Raw genomic sequence first — 21785 nt, forward strand, 5'->3', positions numbered from 1 at the left:
TTGAATAAAATGGTGTCTGTATTTTACATGGTCATGATCCCCAAGCTGAATCCCATGATCTATTGCTTAAGGAACAAGGACATGATGGAAGCCCTAGAAAGAACGGTTCTGATCAAAGGAGTTTCCTAATGCCAAAGGGGAATCAGGTCAGCAATATAAATTAATGGGATGAAGGAAAACAAGTAAGAAATCATTATATTGAATACCGAATACAGCTGTGTGAGCATTCTGTGGGAAGAACTAATGATCATGTATAAAATCATTTGGACTGTGAGCCCGTTGTAGACAGCGATTGCCTCTTTTTGTTGCTGAATTGTACTATCTATGTGCTTAGTGCAGTGCTCTGCACACAGAAAGCTCTCAACAAATACGATTGAATGAATGAATTTAACTACACATGTGAACTTTCACATATTTGCTTTACTACATGAAAGCAGTAGTGGGCTAAAGGTCAAATCATCCCACGTTGCATGATGGTTACCACAATCAAGATCATAATTCACAAGAATGAGGGGACTCTTCAGAAAGATCTATACCCATTGTCAAGTAATGTCCTTCCTTTAATCTATGATCTTCACGTAAGGAAATGGAAGTGTAAAGAAATGTGAAGTGAAATGTGAAAAGGAATGATTTTGACTACTAAAGGATGGAGCCTATTTTTAGTTTAATAAATGAAAAAAACTCATATCTATATTTACTTCCACAAGACTAGAAGTGGTTGTTATTGGCTTTAATCAACCACAGCCTCTCTGATAGTTTCCTAGAACTAATATTTTATTTACATTTCTGTGTCAAAGACCCAACAAATATAGACATGGAATACATAAAATGTCAATTACAGGGAATCAAAAAAAATCTACTATTTAAAAACCTTTTGCTCATTTGTTTAAAATCATAGGCCGTGATGGATTTTTTAAATAGAGTCTCTGCCAACTCCTTGACACATTCTGCCTCTGACCTGGAACTTCCTCCCCCTTCATATCTGACAGATTGTCACCCTTCCTTCAAAGCCTTATTGATAGCACATCTTCTCTAAGATATCCTCCCCAACTAAGCCCTCATTTTCCCTACTACTTTTCCTTTCTGTGTCATCCTTGCACTTGGATTTGTACCCTATATTCACCCCACCCTGAGCCTCTCAGCACTAATGTACAGATCCATAATTTATTTTAATGTCTGTCTTCCCCTCTGGACTGTGAGGTCTCTGTGGGTAAGGAATGTGCCTACCAATTTTGTTGTATTGTACTCTCCCAAGGACTTAGTACAATGCTGTGCACTCAGTCAGTATTGTTGATTGATTGATTGATAATCTGTACCTCACTTTAATGCCAAACATACATGAGAGGGATTTGCCAATGCCAATTCAGCATGTGTTATGCAATTCATAGTCCACGATTTCTAATACAGTGCCTGCAGCATTTTCACTTAATTGATGGATAATTTTCAAGGTGTTTGCCGCCTCCAAACCTCTCCTGGATCCTGCCTCTTCATGAGGGCCTGGGGCCTTTCCTAGCCTCTTAGCTGGTGTTGTGGGAAACAATTAAGGGGCACAAGCATCATAGAGGACCAGTACCCAGGACTCCTAGACAGTGACAGTCTGTCCAGCAGGTTCCTCCACCAACCATGAACAGGCAGTCTTCTAGAAAGACCTGTATGTGTGATCACAGCCTAAACCTTGGATACAAAGTGGGGACCAGGCAGACTTTTCTTTGGTTGCCTAGATAATGAGACAAATTTTTAAGGGATATTCAGAAACAGAAGGATTCAGGAAATAGTTCTGTATTCTTTTTCATTATGTTTTATACAGATTGAGCAAATATTTGGATGTTTTTGAGAAAAGAGGAGAGAAGGTATTTTCTTGACATTTTGTGCTTTAATGCAAATGTGGCCTAGGAAATTAAATCAAAGTGATCCTGAGCGACTGCACCTCTTTCCATAATTGTGCAGTAATGTTTTAATCTCAAGGAGATTTCATTTCCTGTGAAATACATATATTTCATTTCAGAAATCTAATTTTCTAGGTGTTCACAATTCCTGTTAATCATAGAGTCTTTCACAGGAATTTAACGCTTTAGCTGACCTACTCACTGTGCTTTGTTCATGGTTCTCTGCTTCTAATCCTTTGCCCATCAATGTATGGCAGATGATAGCTTTTTTTTAATGGTACTTGTTAAGCACTTACTCTGTGCCAGGCACTGTACTAAGTCCTGGGATAAATATAAGCTAATCAAGTTGGATTCAGTCCATGTCCCACATGAGGCTCCATTTTACAGATGAGGTAACTGAGGTAGCAGAGAAGTTAAGTGATTTCCTCAAGGTCACACAGCAGACAAGTGGTTGAGTGGCATTAGAACCCAGATCCTTGCTCAAATTACTAGGCCATCTTCAAAGCCTTTTTGAAATCTCATCTCTTCCAGGAGGCCATACTGGTTTAATTTATCCTCTCCCCTCCAGGTTTATCCCCCATATTCCACCCAGGTATTCTGCATCAACCACATAGTTAAGAACTCACAGCCACTTGTAGCTCTTTCATACAGGCCATGTGACTTAAGTATTCACTGATTTATCATCCAACTATCTGTAAATCATTTTAGTGCCTGTCTCTCTTCCTAGACGAGAAGCTTTTGATGGACAGAGAGTGCATTTCATCACTCTATTGTTCTGTCATGAACACTTATGATTGGTTCGCGGATTATACTGTCACTAGCATTTACATCAGAGTTCAGATCACAGTTCTGTTTATTAAATTCTATTGATAGATTGGTTGAGACACATTCACCCCTTATTCTCTTTGATGGCAAAAGATCTGACAACTCTCTCCTGAAACAAGGTGGTCAGACTCCCAGAATCCCTTGCCAACTAATCATTACTGGGCAATGCCCTAAATGGCTCCGGAATGTTCTAAAAGGATGTAGGTACCCTTTTAACCCTGTAACATATTATCAGGAGGGGCTTTGGCCCGGGTAAAGAGAGAGCCAAATATCATTATTATTATTAGAGAAGCAGCTTGGCCTAATGGACAGAGCCAGAGGACCTGGGTTCCAACCCCAGTTTTGCCACTTACACACTGTGCGATCTTGGGCAAGTCACTTAACTTTTCTGTGCCTCAGTTACCTCATCTATAAAATGGGAACACAATACCTATTCTCCCTCCTACTTTAGTTGTGAGACTCCTGATTATCTTGTATATGACTCAGCGTTTAGTACAGTGCTTGGCACATAGAAAGTACTCATTCATTCATTTATTCAATCATATTTATTGAGTGCTTACTGTGTGGAAAGCACTGTACTACGCAAGTGGGAGAGTACAATGTAATAATAAGCAGACACATTCCCTGCCCACAGAATAATTTGTTAAGAATGCTTGTCTGCATCAAGAGCCCTATGAAAAAGAAAACTCGGCCACTCCATTCTTTCATGTCCTATGGGATTTTTCTGAAGGATGATTCAAATTTCTGAAGTTGAGAAAGAGAGAAATTCATTGCAGATTCAAAATGAGTCAAGCAAAAAAGACTCCATCCCTCAGGAGTCTGGAGAAATTTTGAAGTCCTGCAGGTGATTGTTCTCCACACCTAGGTGATCCAAAGAACAATTAATCGATGCCTTTCATTTCTTGCAGTAGCACGGGGGTCTCAGAGGGATTCAGGAGCTCAGTCCCCAAACACAACTAAGCCCGATACAAACATGAAATTGTTACCCAGTCTAATTATTTTTTAGCCTCAAGTAAAAGATCTTGTCCTCCCCAGCAACATACTTGTTAGAGAGATCTTGGATTCGATCCCTGAAAGACATGGAATTTTGAGAGATTTAATCTTCTTTTGCCTTTTCTACATCTTTCCCTTACTGGAAGTTAGAATATGACCACAGAAATCTACAGATATCAGTCCTTTATGCTGACGGGTGCAGGAATGGGGAAGAAAGAGTAGGTTCTTAGGTTCAGGAATGCTTTCAATTGAGGCTAGAAATTCCATTCCCCTCTCCAGCAGGGAAAAAAGCTCAATTTTTGTCCTTCCTCATTACCCCAGGAAATTACCAATAGATTACAATGTTTGTGCCTGCTGGTGGTTAGATTTTCTAAACATTCCAACAGTATAGATGTTTTTCCAAAAAGACTTTTGATCAAAGAAAAAGAGAGTCCTGACGACTGGACATTACAGTTGGTCTCATTTTTTGCACTCCTTTAAAAATATATCAGAAACTGTTTCTGTGTGTGCATTGGCTGCAAGGCTTTTCTGACTGATTGGCACATTCATTAAAATTTTAATTTTAGAGCAGAAACTTGACCAAGGGTGGAGAGGCACCAAGTTGGGAGGCAGAGCCCTGTTGAAGAGAACCTCCACTTGATTTTCTAAATGATAAGAAGAACAATTTATTTCCTAACAAATACTTTCCTACAGAACACAATCATTTCACACTTTGTTGAAATGGGATACCACAAATATAGTGTCAAACATTTTTATAGTAAATTTTTTTTAATCAAGTACTTGAATTTAGAGGTTGTAAAGGATGTTGGAAAGTATAGAATTCATTCATTCATTCAATCATATTTATTAAGCGCTTACCGTGTGCAGAACACTGTACTAAGCGCTTGGGAAGTACAAGTCGGCAACATATAGAGATGGTCCCTACCCAACAACGGGCTCACAATCTAGAAGGGGGAGACAGACAACAAAAGAAAATATGCAGACAGGTGTCAAAATCGTCAGAACAAATAGAAATATAGCTATACGCACATCATAAACAAAATAAATAGAATAGTGAATATGTGCAAGTAAAATAAATGGAGTAATGAACCTGTACAAATATATACAAGTGTTGTGGGGAGGGGAAGGAGGTAGGGCTGGGGGGATGGGGAGGTGGAGAGGAAAAAGGGGACTCAGTCTGGGAAGGCCTCCTGGAGTAGGTGAGCTCTCAGTAGGACTTTGAAGGGAGGAAGAGAGTTAATTTGGCAGATGTGTGGAGGGAGGACATTCCAGGCCAGGGGAAGGACGTGGGCAGGGGGCTGATAGCGGGGCAGGTGAGAACGAGGCACAGTGAGGAGGCTAGCAGCAGAGGAGAGGAGGGTGTGGGATTGACCATAGAAGGAGAGAAGGGAGATGAGGTAGGAGGGGGCAAGGTAATGGAGAGCCTTGAAGCCGAGAATGAGGAGATTTTGCTTGATTCGTAGGCTTACAGGCAGCCATTGGAGATTTTTGAGGAGTCGGGTAACATAAGAATAATAATTATGATGGCATTTGTTAAGCACTTACTATGTGCAGAGCACTGTTCTAAGCGCTGGGGAGGATACAAGGTGATCAGGTTGTTCCACGTGGGGCTCACAGTCTTAATCCTCATTTTACAGATGAAGGAACGGAGGCACAGAGAAGTGAAGAGACTTGCCCAAAGTCACACAGCTGACAAGCAACGGAGACAGGATTTGAACCCATGACCTCTGGCTCCCTAGCCCCTGCTCTTTCCATTGAGTGTTTTGGTACAAAAATAATCCGGGCAGCAGAGTGAAGTACAGTCTGAAGTGGGGAGAGACAGGAAGATGGAAATCAGAGAGGAAGTTGATACAGTAATCCAGTCGGGATAGGATGAGAGATTGAACCAGTAAAATAGCGGTTTGGATAATAATAATAATAATAATAATAATAATAATAATATTTGTTAAGCGCTTACTATGTGCCAAGCACTGTTCTAAGCGCTGGGGTAGATACTCCAGGTTATCCCACGTGGAGCTCACAGTCTTCATCCCCATTTTACAGATGAGGGAACTGAGACCCAAAGAAGTTAAGTGACTTGCCCGAAGTCACACAACAGAGAAATGGCGGAGTTGGGATTTGAACCCATAACCTCTGACTCCAAAGCCAGTGCTCTTTCCACTGAGTCACGCTGCTTCTCTGGAGCAGCGTGGATGGAGAGGAAAGGGCGGATCTTGGCGATGTTGTGGAGGTGAGATGTGTATATTTATAATTAAAGGTTGCAGCTTCTGTGTTTGCGTAAGTGGGTTCTTTCCCAAAATACCTCCTTTGGATGAAGACTTCCAGATCATTCTTTGTTCTGCTTGACTTACAGATCTATAATCATCCTTCATGATCTTACTTCCTTCATCTTCACTGACTACTAAATGTTCTTAAAAAGAAGAAATCTTTGTAAGAGATGGAGTGTCTTAGAAGAAAGTGAATGGAGACATTGAATGTTAGATGATTGAAAGTTCAGATGAAAAAAGAAAGGCAGGCTTTTAGAAAGTGAAATAAGGTAATTTAGTGGGTAAGACAATCCAGTGCAAATTCCCTATTTAGGTACATTAAGGGATGTAGTGGAAGAATTACTCTAATTATTGAGTAATGGGGGTAATGTACTCTTGAGGATGAAGGAAATGGAGTCAAGATGATTAGGACCAGAAGCAAGAATGATTGGGCTCTGTGGGATAGTAGAGGTTTGGAGTAATGTGCATTGGCAGGTAGAAACTCCTCACCATCAGGCAGAAACTCCTCACCCTCGGCTTCAAGGCTGTCCATCACCTCGCCCCCTCCTACCTCGCCTCCCTTCTCTTCTTCTACAGCCCAGCCCGTACCCTCCGCTCCTTTGCCGTTAATCTCCTCACCGTGCCTCGTTCTCGCCTGTCCCGCCGTCGACCCCCGGCCCACATCATCTCCCTGGGCCTGGAATGCCCTCCCTCTGCCCATCCGCCAAGCTAGCTCTCTTCCTCCCTTCAAGGTCCTACTGAGAGCTCGCCTCCTCCAGGAGGCCTTCCCAGACTGAGCCCCTTCTTTCCTCTCCCCCTCGTCCCCCTCTCCGTCCCCTCCATCTTACCTCCTTCCCTTCCCCACTGCACCTGTATATATGTATATATGTTTGTACATATTTATTACTCTATTTATTTATTTATCTTATTTGTACATATCTATTCCATTCATTTTTATTATGTTTGGTATGTTTGGTTTTGTTCTCTGTCTCCCACTTCTAGACTGTGAGCCCACTGTTGGGTAGGGACTGTCTCTATATGTTGCCAAATTGTACTTCCCAAGCGCTCAGTACAGTGCTCTGCACACAGTAAGCACTCGATAAATACGATTGATTGATTGATTTTCTCCTGGGAAGAAATTCTCCTTTAGTGAACTACGAATTTCCATGAGAAGCCATTATTTTCATCATAATCATAATTATCATTGTTATTATTATTATCATTTTTATTGCTATAATGATTTGAGTAGATACGAGATAATCAGATTGGAAAAAGTCCCTGTCCCACACAGGACTCACAGTCTATGTAAGATTAAGTCTCCATTTTAAAGGTGAGGGAACTGAGGCTCAGAAAAGTCAAATGAGTTGCACAAGGTCACACAGCAGACAAGTGGCAGATCTGGGATTAGAACCCAGTACCTCTGACTCCCAGCCTGTTCTCTTTCCCGTAGACCAACTTTCAGTAAATCGTGGCTTTATTGGGAGACCTGAGGGCCTGCAGCCCAGACCAGTGATCCAGTGGTGAAGGTCAATCAGTCAACTGAATTTATTGAGAAGGGAATGTATGCTTACCTCCCTTCTCTGAATCTTCATCCAGTGGAATCTTTCTCAACGGACCACTTACCCTGCTTGTGTTTCCATTGCCCCTTATCCTTACCATTGTTATTAATAATAATTGTGGTATTTGTGAAGCTCTTAGTATGTGTCAAGCACTGTACTAAGCACTGGGGTAGATACAAAATAATGAAGTCCTACATTGGACTCCCAATCTAAGTAAGAGGGAGAACAGGTATTGAATCTGGTGCAGAACACTGTACCAAGCACTTGGAAGGGTGAAATAGAATAGTAAATAGCAAAATAGAATTAGTAGGCATCATTCCTACCTTCGAGTACCTTACATTATAGCAGGGCAGATGGACACTAAAGTAAATTACAGATAGGAGGAAGAGGAATATACGGACAGGGTTATGCATTACTGTTTAATTAACAGGGTATGTATGCTATATACAGAAGTGTTAAGGGTCGAAGCATAGCTGGCATAGTAGATAGAGCACGGTCCTGGGAGTCAGAAGGTCATAGGTTCTAACCCCGGCTCCACCACTCCTCTGCTGTGTAACCTTGGGCAAGTCACTTGACTTCCCTGGGCTTCAGTTCCCTCATCTGTAAAATGGGGGTTGAGACTGTGCGCTCCACAGAGACTGTGTCCAACTCAATTTGCTTGCATCCACCCCAGTGCTTAGTACATTGACTGGCACATAGTAAGTGCTTAACAAATACCGTTATCATTATTATTATTATCATTATTATTATCATTGTTGTTGTTGTTATTAAGCCCTGAAGTGGTGGTTGAGCTCCTCTTAGACAGTTAGCCCCATGTAGGACAAAGATTGTTCTGTTTTGATTATCCTGTATTTAATGCAGTGCTTATCCCAGTTCTTGGCTCAGATTGAGTGCTAAATAAAAATCACAACAATAATAATTGTTACTATTAAATTTGTAGATGAGAAATTAATCAGAAAAAGACTCCTGCATGAGACGTGATTTCAGAAGGGTTTTGGAGATTGGGTGAGCTATCTTCTGCCAGAATTGAGGCGGAAGGGAGTTCCAGGCAGAGGGATTGAAAGTGAGGGAGAAATTGAGGATAAGGCCAAGGATTTGGGCATCTGACACAAGGAAGTTGGTAGTGTTGTCAACTGTGATGGAAAAACGGGATGGAGGAGAGGATCTGGGAGGAAATCAGCTTTACACATATAAAGCAGGACAGCTACTAGAGATGCTGGGGAGGCAAGAGGAAATAGGACATTTTAAAAAAGGTATTATCAGGGCCCCTACTGTGTGCAGAACAATGTGCTAAATACTGAGTGCACAATATTTGGTGGAGACATGATCCCTGCCCATAACAAGGAGCATGCATTCCTTCAATGGTATCCATTAACCACTTACTGTGGGCAGAGCAATGAATTAAGCACTTGCGTGAATATAACAAAGTTGGTAGACATTTTCACTGCCGAAGTGAAGCTTACAAATAAATACCATTGAATGATTGATTGAATTGAACATAAATATTTGTAATATCATCAAAAACCTTGTTCTCTTCCATTTTCCAATCTTAGCTTCGATTAGGAATGCTACATCCTTGAGCCTCAGACCACTGCAATGTTGATGGTGTAGTTCATTTTTTCTCCACCTAACAAAAGGTGGCCACTGAATGGCCAGTGGAAATCACACCACTCTGAGTGAGTTAATTCTATCTGGATTAACAAGTGATCCACAGTTACAGGTCGACCTCTTCATGCTGTTCCTCCTCATCTATGCAGTCACTCTTCTGGGAAATCTGCTCGTCATTTTAATCATTAGAGTCAGTTTGCAATGTCACACACCCACGTACTTTTTCCTTAGCCAGCTGTCTTTCTCTGACTGATGTTATTCATAATCCTTCACCCCTAGGATGCTGGCAAATTTCTTAGTGGACAAGAAAACCATTTCTTACCCAGGACATGCGGCCCAGTTTTGTAATGCAGCTACATTTGGAGCAGTGGAGTATTGTCCTCTGGCAGTGATGGTGTATGATCGATATGTAAACCTGTAAAGGTCATTCCATACGTAATCTGCATGCCTCAGAGACTGTGTGCTTTACTGGTTATTGCTTCCTGCATGGCCAGCTGCCTGAATACTGTGGTCTATGCAGCTAATGTGGACTTCCTTAAATTAATCACTTCTACTATGACCTCCACCCATTGTTGAAGCTGTCCTGTTCGGACCCCAGTCTTGCCCAAGTAGTCCCGGCTGCTTCCAAAGCTGTCATTATGCTGGTTACCATTCTGACCTTACTGATATCATATGTGTACATCCTGCTGGCTATTTTTAAAATCTGCTTTGCTACTGCTGTACTTTCCCAGACACTCAGTTTAGTGATAAAAACTCAGTAAATTCGTATGAAAACCATCGATTGATTTATTGATTAATTTGAATTTTGCTTCAATAACTGGCTTGAATTATCTGTAATGAAACTTTGTTTCCAACTTGGGTTTTTCTCATTTCTTAAAGGCGTGTCTAGTGAAAGTCTAGTCACTGAATATTCTCACATCCCTCTCTGGAGGAAGGCAAAAAGCCTTCTTCAAATGCACCTCTCACCTAATGATGAGGTCACTTAATTTTATGGAACAACAATGTTTATTTATCTGCTGCCCAGTTCCAGCTTTTCAATGGATCAGAAAAAACTGGTGTCCGAGTGCTATATTATACTGATCTCAATGCTGAACCCAATGATCTAGAGTCTGAGGAACAAAGAGGTGAAAGATGCCCTATGGTAGGTCATGGCCAGGGAACGGATCGGCTAATTCTGCCATAGTGTACTCTCCCAGGTGCTTAGTATAGTGCTCTACACATAGTAATTGCTTAATATATACTATTAATTGATTGATTTTAAATGTCAAGAATCACACAGTAGAATGTGAATTATTTACACTGGTAAATTCATAACAATAATCAGGATTTTTGCATTTCTCATCCATCCTCTTTTAATGTGTAGGTTGTGTTCTTGCAAAACCCTTTGTTGAGGTGAATTCATGCTATGGCATGTGCTGTGCTAGACTGGTAGCTCATAGTGGGCAGGGAACGTCTGTTATATTGTATACCCACAAGCACTGAGTAGAGTGCTCTGGACACAGAAAGTGCTCAATAAATATGATCGTCTGACTGGCTCATTCTTCAGGTATGCTCACAACCCGTTTCTTCTTTCTGACACCACATCAAGCTGTTTCCAGTTAGACCCAGGTTTCCAGAGATTGTTTCCCAATTGCCCAATAATGCTGTAGCTAAAAAATGTAAACGAATCATGTGTTATAATGGAATTGGATGTTTATATATATTCAGTGGTATATTTCATTACATATTACATTATTTCACCTCAACATAGTCATTCATCTACCAATTATATCATTCTTTTTCCTCCTGCTTTCATTGTAAACAATTGTAGACGGTCTCTCCTATAACATAGGAAACTCCTGGATGGCAGGTAATGTCTGCTGTGCTTGTACTTTCCCAGACACTCAGTTTAGTGATAAAAACTCAGTAAGTTCAGATGAAAACCAAGGATTGATTTATTGATTAATTTGAATTTTGCTTCAATAGACTGGTTAGAAGTATCTGTAATGAAACTTTGTTTCTAACTTGGGTTCTTTCATTTCTTAAAGGCATGTCTAGTGAAAGTCTAGTCATTGCATATTCTCATTTCCTTTGTCAATTCTCTCTCCATTGGCAATAGACAAGAAAGTAATTGCTTCCAAGTCCTGAGGAAATCTTTGTTGCGCTTCTAGTCTTCTTCACCTTTCATCCACTTGCCCTACTTAGTGTCATTGACAGATACCATGACCCCTCCATTCCTTAGACATCTTTGAACTGCTTTTATTTTTCTTGCTAAGCTTTCAATAGTGTAGGGCTAACTTTGGAGAGCAAGTTGGGAGATTTGCCCTAAGCCACTGGGCTGAGCTTCTCAGTCACAGGACCTTCTGAGGAAGCATTTCTAAGTGGGGCACCCACGGCATGGATGTTCCAAATCAGAATGTAATTCAATTCAGATATGTCTTGAAGATTAAAGCATGATTGAAATTGCTTAATCCATCACACACTTCTTCATTTTAAATCTGTACAAATCTCAAATGTGAGGAAGTATCATTGTCCTGAGAATTCATTAAGAAATTGATGTTATTCATATTATTATATTGTTATTATTTTAGAGAAGCAGCAGGGCCTAGTGGAAAGAGCACTGGCCTGTGAGTCAGAGGACCTGGGTTCTAATCCCTGTTTCATGATGTGTCTTCTGTGTAACCTTGGGCAAGTCTATTAAACTTCTCTGTGCCTCACTTCCCTCATCTGTAAAATTGGGATTAAAACTGTAAGCCCCATGTGTGATGGGGACCATGTCCAACCTAAATATCTTGTATCTACTTCAGCGTCTGGCACAATTAAAAGCTTAACATACACTAAAAGAAAATGACTAACACCGCTCGTCCTCTGAAATGTCAATTCCAGATGTACCAAATCTGAGCACCTCCCCGTTCCCTGCCTCCAAGTTTGGGGATTGGGTTTATGCACATATATTGCAGCTGAGTTAAGAATCAATCGTTAATATATACTGAGCAAGTATTGATGCCGACCCCTGAACTAAGCCCTTCAGAGATCTCAGTAGAATTAGTAGACTTGATCCCTTCCATTATAGTGCTTGCCTAAGGGTGGGTATGTAAGGAGGGGAGAGGAGGAAACTCTTCTATAACCTCCCCAGATCCCTCTGTACAAACCTGAAGATGGCATATTTATGATGTTGGTTTACAGAAGCCTGCTTCTCTCACCCGTTTTTCCAGCAATAGTCACAAGAGTATTGGGAGCATTGATGCTGAGACTACTGGGAGAGTAAGCTATCTCCCTTGCTCAGTTAAGGGGATCCTGGGAGACAAAAATCTACTTTTACTGTTAAATCATTTCAAGACTCATTAGATGATTCACTCTGCTGTTTAAAAGGAGTATTAGGGTACAGGGTTAATCGACCCATGGTGTGTGATGTCTATGATAACCTCTCACAGGAATTAAGGCCAGAGAAGTTTTCAAAAATCCTTATTTTCCCAAATGGTGCAATTATTTTAATCTATGGCTCTAATGGGAAGAAAATGAATCTGATAATGATTTGTATTGTGTTGCAGCTAGTGCAAGTGTAATAAATGGAAATCAATCAATATTATTTACTTACTATGTACAGAGCACAGTATTAAGTGCTTGGGAGAGTTCAATACAACAGAGTTGGTAGACACATTCCCTGCCCACAGTGAGCTTACAGTCTTAGAAAACAAAGTGATAGCTGATATATATACTTGTTTTCTTAAGAGGAAAGTTGGTTACTATTGAATTTTTTTTTTGTTAAGCACTTACTGTGTTCCAGTAATAAACTCTGGGGTAGATACATGGTTGGATACAGTCCATGTCCTACAAGGGGCTCTCAATCTTAATTCCCACTTTACAGATGAGGTAACTGAGTCACAGAGAAGTTAAGTAACTTGCCCAAGGCCTCACAGCAAACAAGTGGTGGAGATAGGTTTAGAACACAGGTCCTTCTGACTCCCAGGCCTAGGCTGTATCCACACCCTAGGCTGTACCCTATGTGTATTCCACACCCTCTCTGATAGTTTGTTTACCTCCTATAATTTGTTCAAATTTTTGTGTAAAAGACCCAAGAAAAACAGACACGAAAATATTTACATAAAAGTGACAAAAGCAAGTCTACTTAAAAACAGTTTCACTAATTGGTTAAATTCATTTGCCAATTCAATTTTTTAAAGGAATCTTCTGTTGGTAATCTGTACTTCCTTTTAATGTCAAACCTATATGAGAGGTATTTGCTAGTACCAATTCAGTAAATATTACTCCAGCCATAGACCACAAGTCTTGATGTAAGCATCTTCACTTGATTAACTTGTCCCCTCCTACCTCACCTCTTTTCTCTCCTTCTACAACCCAGCCCACACACTTTGCTCCTCTAGTGCTAACCTTCTCACTGTGCCTCAATCTCGTCTGTTTCACCGTCGTCCCCTAGCCCAAATCATGCCTCTGTCCTGGATGCCCTTCCTCCTCTAATCTGAGAGACAATCACTCTCCCCCATTTCAAAACCATATTGAAGGTACATCTCCTCCAAGACTAAGCCCCATTTTTCCTCATCTCCCACTCCCTTCTGCATTGCCCTGACTTGTTCCCTTTGTTCTTTCTCATTCCCAGCTTCAAAGCACATATATACATATATGTAATTTTCTTTATCCCTTTGATCCTCCTCCCTCTCAGCACCACAGCATTTATCTACACATCTGTAATTTTATTTACTTCCACTGATGTCTCTCTTCCTCACTCTAGACTGTGAGCTCCTTGTGGGCAGGGAATGTCACTGTTTATTGTTGTATTGTACTTTCCCAAGGGTTTTGTACAGTGCTCTGCACACAGTAAGTGCTGAATAAATATGATGGAATGAATTAATGCAATTGACAGATGACATTCAAGATTTCTGAAGCCTCCGGGCCTATCCCCTAACGCTGCTTCTTGATGGGGGCCTGGGGACCGTTCCTAACCTCTAGGCAAAGAGGCAGTTGAGGTGTGAAAGCAACACAGAGGTCACCAAGACACCTCGGCAGTGACTGTCAGTCAGGCAGGCTCCTCCATCATATATGAAGAGGCAATCTTCTAGAAAGACCCTGCTTGGCTGATCACATTTTAAAGCTTTTCAGTTCTTGAATGAGGACAAAGCAGACTTCTCTTTGGTTAGCTGGAAAATGAGGCAATTTAGTAAGGTATAGTAAAAAACAAGAGGATTTCATAAGTTCCTTGAGGACAAGTATCATTTCTATTATTTCTACTGGACTCTCCCAAATGCTTAGGATAGTGCTTAGCACAGAGTAATGAAAATCAGCCTGGCATAGTGGAAAGAACATGGGCCTGAGCATCAGAGGACATGGGTTCTAATCCCAGATCCATAATTTCTCTGCTGAATGATTTTGGGGAAGTCACTTAACTTCTCTGTGCCTCAGGTACCACATCTGTAAAATGGGGATTAAATCTTACTCCCTCCTACTTGGACTGTCACTTCCATGTGGGGCAGGGAATGGTTCCAAAGCGATTATCTTGTATCTCCCTGGGGGCTTAGTACAGGGTCTGGCACACCGTAAGTGCCTAACAAATTCCACAGTTTTAATGATCAGTAAAAGCATTGTTTGATTGATATTCATTGTTGAAGGCAGAGGAGGTGTGGTCTTGATTCAATTTTCCAATCCCTTGATTTAGTGGCCTAAGAAACTAGATTGAAATGATCCTGAGTGGCTGAACGTCTTTTCCTAAAATCACAGTATACATAGATCTTAGGGAGACCTCACTTCATGTGAAGTACATAGGTTTCATTGAAGATTTCTCCTATGTTTCAGGATATACACAATTCCCTTCAATCATAAAATCACCACCAGGATGATAATTCTCAAGCTAACCTACATACTGTGACTTGTTCCCATCCATCCCTCATTTGTCGTTTGCTTATATAGTAATAATAATAATAATGATGATGGCATTTGTTAAGCACTTACCATGTGCATAGCACTGTTCTAAGGGAGGATACAAGGTGATCAGGTTATCCCACGTGGGGCTCATAGTCTTAATCCCCATTTTACATATGAGGTAACTGAGGCACAGAGATGTTGTGACTTGCCCAAAGTCACACAGCTGTCAAGCAGTAGAGACGGGATTTGAACCCATGACCACTGAACCTCTGACTCTCAAGCTCATGCTCTTTCCACTGAGCCACGTTGCTTATATCCCTCCTTTTTCCTGGAACTCTGGTCTCTCTCATCTCCTCCAGGAAGTCTTCCCTGATTAATTTACCTCCTATACCAGCGGTGTTATGCCCACAGCTGCTATCTCAGCCCTTTATACCAACCTTGCATTTATGTACTCTAAATCAATCAGTCAAATGCTTAATGATTTTTACTGAGCACTTACTGTACGCAGAGCATTGTCAGTATGCAGAACACTGTACTAAGCACTTGCGAGAGATCAATACAACAGTTAGTAGACATTTTCTCTAAACCACATGGAGTACTTGCATAAGCGCCTGACTCTTAAGAACTCACATATAGAATTCTTAAGAACTCTTAAGGAACTCAGTTTCATCTTTCCTCCTACTTGCAAATTATTTTAGTGTCTGTCTCTTTCCCTAGATTATATGCTCTTTGAGGTCAGAGATGGTGTCTAGTAACTCTTTATTATAAGCTCTCATTACAACACTCTCCTTACATTGGTGTTTATTAAAACTGTTCATAGATTAAGTAAGGAACACAATCTCCTTTCCTCCTTTTGTGTTCCAGAGGTCAGAACACTCTTTCTGCTGTGAGGAAGTGATCAGATTTAAGCTCCATGAGGCACGGACCTTGTCTGCAAACTCAACTGTATTGTTCTCTCCCAAGGGTTTAATACAATGCTCTGAACACAGAAAGCACTGAATAAAGACCACTGAATCCCAGAATCCTTGCTTGCTAATCATTACTGGTACTGCTCTAAATGGTTGTTTATCTTAAAAGAGTGAAGATGTTTCCCAAAGTCTGTATCAAATTACCAGGAGGGGCTTTTAACTGGGAAAATTTAGAACCTAGAAATTTGCTCTTTTTTACTGTTTTTTAGTGGAATTTAGTATGTGACTGCTATGTACCTGATATTGTACTAAATTCTGGGTTTGATAAAAGCTAATCAACTTGAACACAGTCCATTGTCTCATATAGTACTCACAATATTAATCCCCATTTTACAGGTAAGGTAACTGAGGTACAGAGAAATTGAGTGATTTATCCAGGGTCACACAGCCAATAAGTAGTGAAGTTGGGATTAGAAGCCAAATCCTTCTGACTCTCAGGGCTGTTCTCTATCCACTAGGCCATGCTACTTCGTTTAGATAGACAATAATTAATAATTATTATGGTATTTGTTAAGTGCTTACTATGTGCTAGAAACTGTTCTAAGCCTTGGGGTGGATAGAAGCAAATCAGGGTGGACACAGTCCCTATCCTAATTTAGGCTCACATCATTATGAGGTGGTTGAGGTGAAGCCCTTGATCAAGAAACCTTGGTAGCTCCACTCAATGTTGTGTGAGATTTCTCTGAGGGGCAATTCAGATTTCTTTGTTGAATAATACAGAAACTCCTTTTTAGCAAAAATGACCTTATCCCTTGGGATTCCGGAAAAATTGTGAGGTCCTGCAGATGTTTATTCTCGGCCCCTGGGTGAATCTAAAGAGCAATTAAATAATGTTTTTCACTTCTTGCAGTATCACAGGTGAAACAGAAGAATTGAGGGACTTAATCCCCAAACACCACTAATTCCAATATGAACATGCCTCTCTTACCCAGTGAAATGCTTTTTGAACCTTAAGTGATACCTCTTTTCATATCCAACATCTTTCATCGAACTCTTGGAATTTTATTCTTGAAAAATATTGAATTTTGTGAAGTTCTCCCTCCTTTGGCCTTCTCTTCCTCTGCCTCCCTAGCTGAAGGTTAGAATGAGATTACGTAAATCCTCAGAGATCAGCTCTTCTTGAGTTTACACTGTCAGAGTGCAGGAATGGGGACGAAAGTGTAGGCTTATTCTTAAGCCCAGGGCTGTTTTGACTTGAAGAGGATAAAGGTCCATTTCCCCTCTTCATCTGGGAAAAACTCATTTACTTGCCCCTCCACCTCCTTAGTCAATCAATCAGTGGCATTTATGTTGTACATACTGTGTGCCGGGCACTGAACTAAGCTCTTGGGACACTGCAATACAGTAGAGTTGGTCTCAGCCAAGAAGCTAAAATCAGCTTACAGTGTCCATTCCTGTTGATGGTTAAGAAATGTTAGCTGTTTCCAGACACTTCCACAGCTACAGATGTTGTCCCAAAACCCTTTTCATCAAAGAAAAGGGGAACTGAGTTTTCAGAAGATTACTGTTCATCTTATCTTCTAGATTCATTTAGAAATCAGTTAGAAGTTTTTTCCTCTGTGTGCATTGGCTACAGGCTTCTCTGACTGCATTCATCATTGTTAGGATTTTTAATTTCGATCAGAAAAGTGTATAGTTTAAGTGAAGAGAGGCACTAAATTGTGAGTTGTAATTGTATATTGCAAAGCAGAGCCCTTTTGAGATGATACTCTATTCTGCTACTGGATAGAGTAATTTATATCATAGTAAATATTTTTCTACAAATATCATGGTCTTTCTTTCACTGAAATAGCTCATAAATGTGCCAAGCTCAATTTTGGGGGAAATTGTTTTCTTTTTGTTTCAGTTTTGGTAGTGATGATACATCAAGATATTTTGTACTGAATTGATCATTATAGCTATTTAGAAAATCATCTGGGGAAAAATATTCCCCAGATACTAGTTGTCGAGAAGTGTAGGCTGCTGCTTGTTTTTATAATTTAAGGAAGCAGTTTCTGAGTTTGCTAATATGGGTACAATGACAAACGGTCTTCTTCAGGAGAAAATTTTCAGGTTAATTTTCTCTTCCATTTGATTTCTAGACCTCAGGTCATTCTAAATATTTGAAAATAGTCTACCTTCATTAGCTACTAAATTTTCAACCAAAGAAGGCTTTCAAAGAAGTGGAATGTCTAGAATACAGGGAAGATGATATTCTGAATTTTACGTGGAGGTTAATACTGAAGAAAAATGGGAGATGGAAAAAATTGAAATAAGGTAAATCTGTGAGTATAACAAAGAAATTCCTCACTGAGGTGTATTTAAGAATATGGAGAAGGAGCTGCTAAAGGTAGTATGTGTAATGGGGAGAAATGAAATCATAAATGTAAAGGAAATGAAGTTATGATGGAGAGGGCATCATTGAGGATGAGTGAGCTCTGTAGGAAAGTAGAGGGTTGGAGTAGTGTGTACTGGTGCCTAGGAAGAAATGTTCTTTAACTGAATTAAGAATTGCTGTGAGAGGGAAGCATTCAGTAAGTCCTGGCTTCAAAGGGAGAGCTGAGGGCCTGAAGCGAAAACCAGTGACTTAGTGGCTATCATATTTGGCAGTGGTTGAAAGTCAGTCAGTTAACTGAATTTACTGAGGACCTGTTGTGTACACCGCACTATACCAAGCATTGAGGAGAGTGTAATAGAATTAGAAGTCATTTCTTCTGTCTAATAGGAGCTTATAATGTAGCAGGGAAGATAGATGAATAGGATGCAGAAAAAGTGGATAGGGGTTAGTGCCTACCTAAAATTAGTGCTTACCTAATTTTGTATCTAAGATACGTAACAAGTATTATGGGTAATCGATGGCTGCAAAAGTCTGGAAGTAGTAGTTGGGGCAATCTTAGATTATGAGCCCCATGTGGGACAGAAACTAGGTTCACTCTGCTTGTCTTTTATTATTCAATCAATCAATCAATCAATCAATCGCATTTATTGGCGCTTACTGTGTGCAGAGCACTGTACTAAGCGCTTGGGAAGTACAAGTTGGCAACATATAGAGACAGTCCCTACCCAACAGTGGGCTCACAGTCTAAAAGGGGGAGACAGAGAACAAAACCAAACATACTAACAAAATAAAATAAATAGAATAGATATGTACAAGTAAAATAAATAAATAAATAAATAAATAGAGTAATAAATATGTACAAACATATCTACATATATACAGGTGCTGTTGGGAAGGGAAGGAGGTAAAATGGGGGGACGGAGAGGGGGACGAGGGGGAGAGGAAGGAAGGGGCTCAGTCTGGGAAGGCCTCCTGGAAGAGGTGAGCTCTCAGTAGGGCCTTGAAGGGAGGAAGAGAGCTAGCTTGGCGGATGGGCAGAGGGAGGGCATTCCAGGCCCGGGGGATGGTGTGGGCTGGAGGTCGATGGCGGGACAGGGGAGAACGAGGCACGGTGAGGAGATTAGCAGCAGAGGAGCAGAGGGTGCGGGGTGGGCTGTAGAAGGAGAGAAGGGAGGTGAGGTAGGAGGGGGCGAGGTGCTGGAGAGCCTTGAAGCCCAGGGTGAGGAGTTTCAGCCTGATGCGCAGATTGATTGGTAGCCACTGGAGATTTTTGAGGAAGGGAGTAACATGCCCAGAGCGTTTCTGGACAAAGACAATCCGGGCAGCAGCATGAAGTATGTATTGAAGTGGGGAGAGACATGAGGATGGAAGATCAGAGAGAAGGCTGATGCAGTAGTCCAGACGGGATAGGATGAGAGCATGAACGAGCAAGGTAGCGGTTTGGATGGAGAGGAAAGGGCGGATCTTGGCAATGTTGCGGACCTCAGACCGGCAGGTTTTGGTGACGGCTTGGATGTGAGGGGTGAATGAGAGAGCGGAGTCGAGGATGACACCAAGGTTGCCGGCTTGTGAGACGGGAAAGATGGTAGTGCTGTCAACAGAGATGAGAAAGTCAAGGAGAAGGCAGGGTTTGGGAGGGAAGACAAGGAGTTCAGTCTTGGACATGTTGAGATTTAGGTGGCTGGCAGACATCCAGATGGAGATGTCCTGAAGGCAGGAGGAGATGCGAGCCTGGAGGGAGGGGGAGAGAGCAGGGGCAGAGATGTAGATCTGGGTGTCATCAGCGTAGAGATGATAGTTGAAGCCGTGGGAGGGAATGAGGTCACCAAGAGAGTGCGTGTAGATCGAGAACAGAAGGGGACCAAGAACTGAACCTTGCGGAACCCCCACAGTAAGGGGATGGGAGGGGGAGGAGGAGCCTGAAAAAGAGACTGAGAATGAACATCCAGAGAGATAAGAGGAGAACGAGGAGAGGACGGAGTCTGTGAAGCCAAGGTCGGATAGCGTGTTAAGGAGAAGGGGGTGGTCCACATTGTCGAAGGCAGCTGAGAGGTCGAGGAGGATTAGGATAGAGTATGAGCCGTTGAATTTGGCAAGCAGGAGTTCATTGGTGACCTCGGAGAGGGCAGTGTCCATGGAATGTAGGGGACGGAAGCCATACTGGAGGGGTCGAGGAGAGAGTTGGTGTTGAGGAATTCTAGGCAGCGCGTGTAGACAACTCGTTCAAGGAGTTTGGAAAGATATGGTAGGAGGGATATGGGGCGATAACTAGAAGGTGAGGTGGGGTCAAGAGAGGGTTTTTTTAGGATGGGAGAGACATGGGCATGTTTGAAGGCAGAGGGGAAGGAACCAGTGGAGAGTGAGCGGTTGAAGATGGAAGTTAAGGAGAGGAGAAGGGATGGAGAGAGAGATGTCATGAGATGAGAGGGAATGGGGTCAGAAGCACAGGTGGCCAGAGTAGCACTTGAGAGGAGGGAGGAGAGCTCCTCTGAGGATACTGCTGGGAAGGATGGGAGAGTAGCAGAGAGTGATGAGATCCGGGGGGTTGGAGAAAGGGGGCGGGGAGTGACTTTGGGGAGGTCGGATCTGATGGATTTAATTTTGTTAATGAAGTAGGAGGCCAGATCGTTGGGGGTGAGGGAAGGAGGAGGGGGAGGAACCGGGAGCCTGAGAAGGGAGTTGAATGTATGGAAGAGCTGGCGGGGATGATGAGCATGGGTGTCAATAAGGGAGGAGAAATAGTTTTGTCTGGCAGAGGAGAGGGCTGATTTAAGGCAGGAAAGGATAAACCTGAAGTGAACGAGGTTGGCATGGTGTTTAGACTTATGCCAGCAGCGTTCGGCAGCTCGAGCATATGAGCGAAGGAGGCAGACAGTGGTAGTGATCCAGGGCTGTGGGTTAGTGGTACAAGAGCGTCGAAGGGATAAGGGAGTGAGTGAGTCTAGCTGAGTAGAAGGGTAGAGTTCACATCCAAGCCGTCACCAAAACCTGCTGGTTTCAGCTCTGCAACATTGCCAAGATCCGCCCTTTCCTCTCCATCCATACCGCTACCCTGCTCATTCAAGCTCTCATCCTATCCCGTCTGGACTACTGCATCAGCCTTCTCTCTGATCTCCCATCCTCGTGTCTCTCCCCACTTCAATCCATACTTCATGGTGCTGCCCGGATTATCTTTCTCCAGAAACGCTCTGGGCATATTACTCCCCTCCTCAAAAATCTAAAGTGGCTACCAATCAATCTGCACATCAGGCAGAAACTACTCACTCTGGGCTTCAAGGCTGTCCATCACCTCGCCCCCTCCTACCTCACCTCCCTTCTCTCCTTCTGCAGCCCACCCCGCACCCTCCGCTCCTCTGCCACTAATCTCCTCACCGTACCTCGTTCTCACCTGTGCCGCCATCGACCCCCGGCCCACGTCATACCCCGGGCCTGGAATGCCCTCCCTCTGCCCATCCACCAAGCTAGCTCTCTTCCTCCCTTCAAGGCCCTCCTGAGAGCTCACCTCCCCCAGGAGGCCTTCCCAGACT

The 21785-nt window shown here is 42.1% G+C and overlaps 1 pseudogene; it reads left to right on the forward strand.

The window, feature by feature from the left end:
* The first annotated feature begins 9157 nt into the window (after positions 1-9157).
* LOC119924176 lies at positions 9158-10289 on the forward strand (annotated as a pseudogene).
* The last annotated feature ends 11496 nt before the right edge of the window (positions 10290-21785 follow it).

This window comes from Tachyglossus aculeatus, unplaced genomic scaffold, assembly GCF_015852505.1.
Source record: "Tachyglossus aculeatus isolate mTacAcu1 unplaced genomic scaffold, mTacAcu1.pri scaffold_87_arrow_ctg1, whole genome shotgun sequence".
NCBI lineage: Eukaryota > Metazoa > Chordata > Mammalia > Monotremata > Tachyglossidae > Tachyglossus > Tachyglossus aculeatus.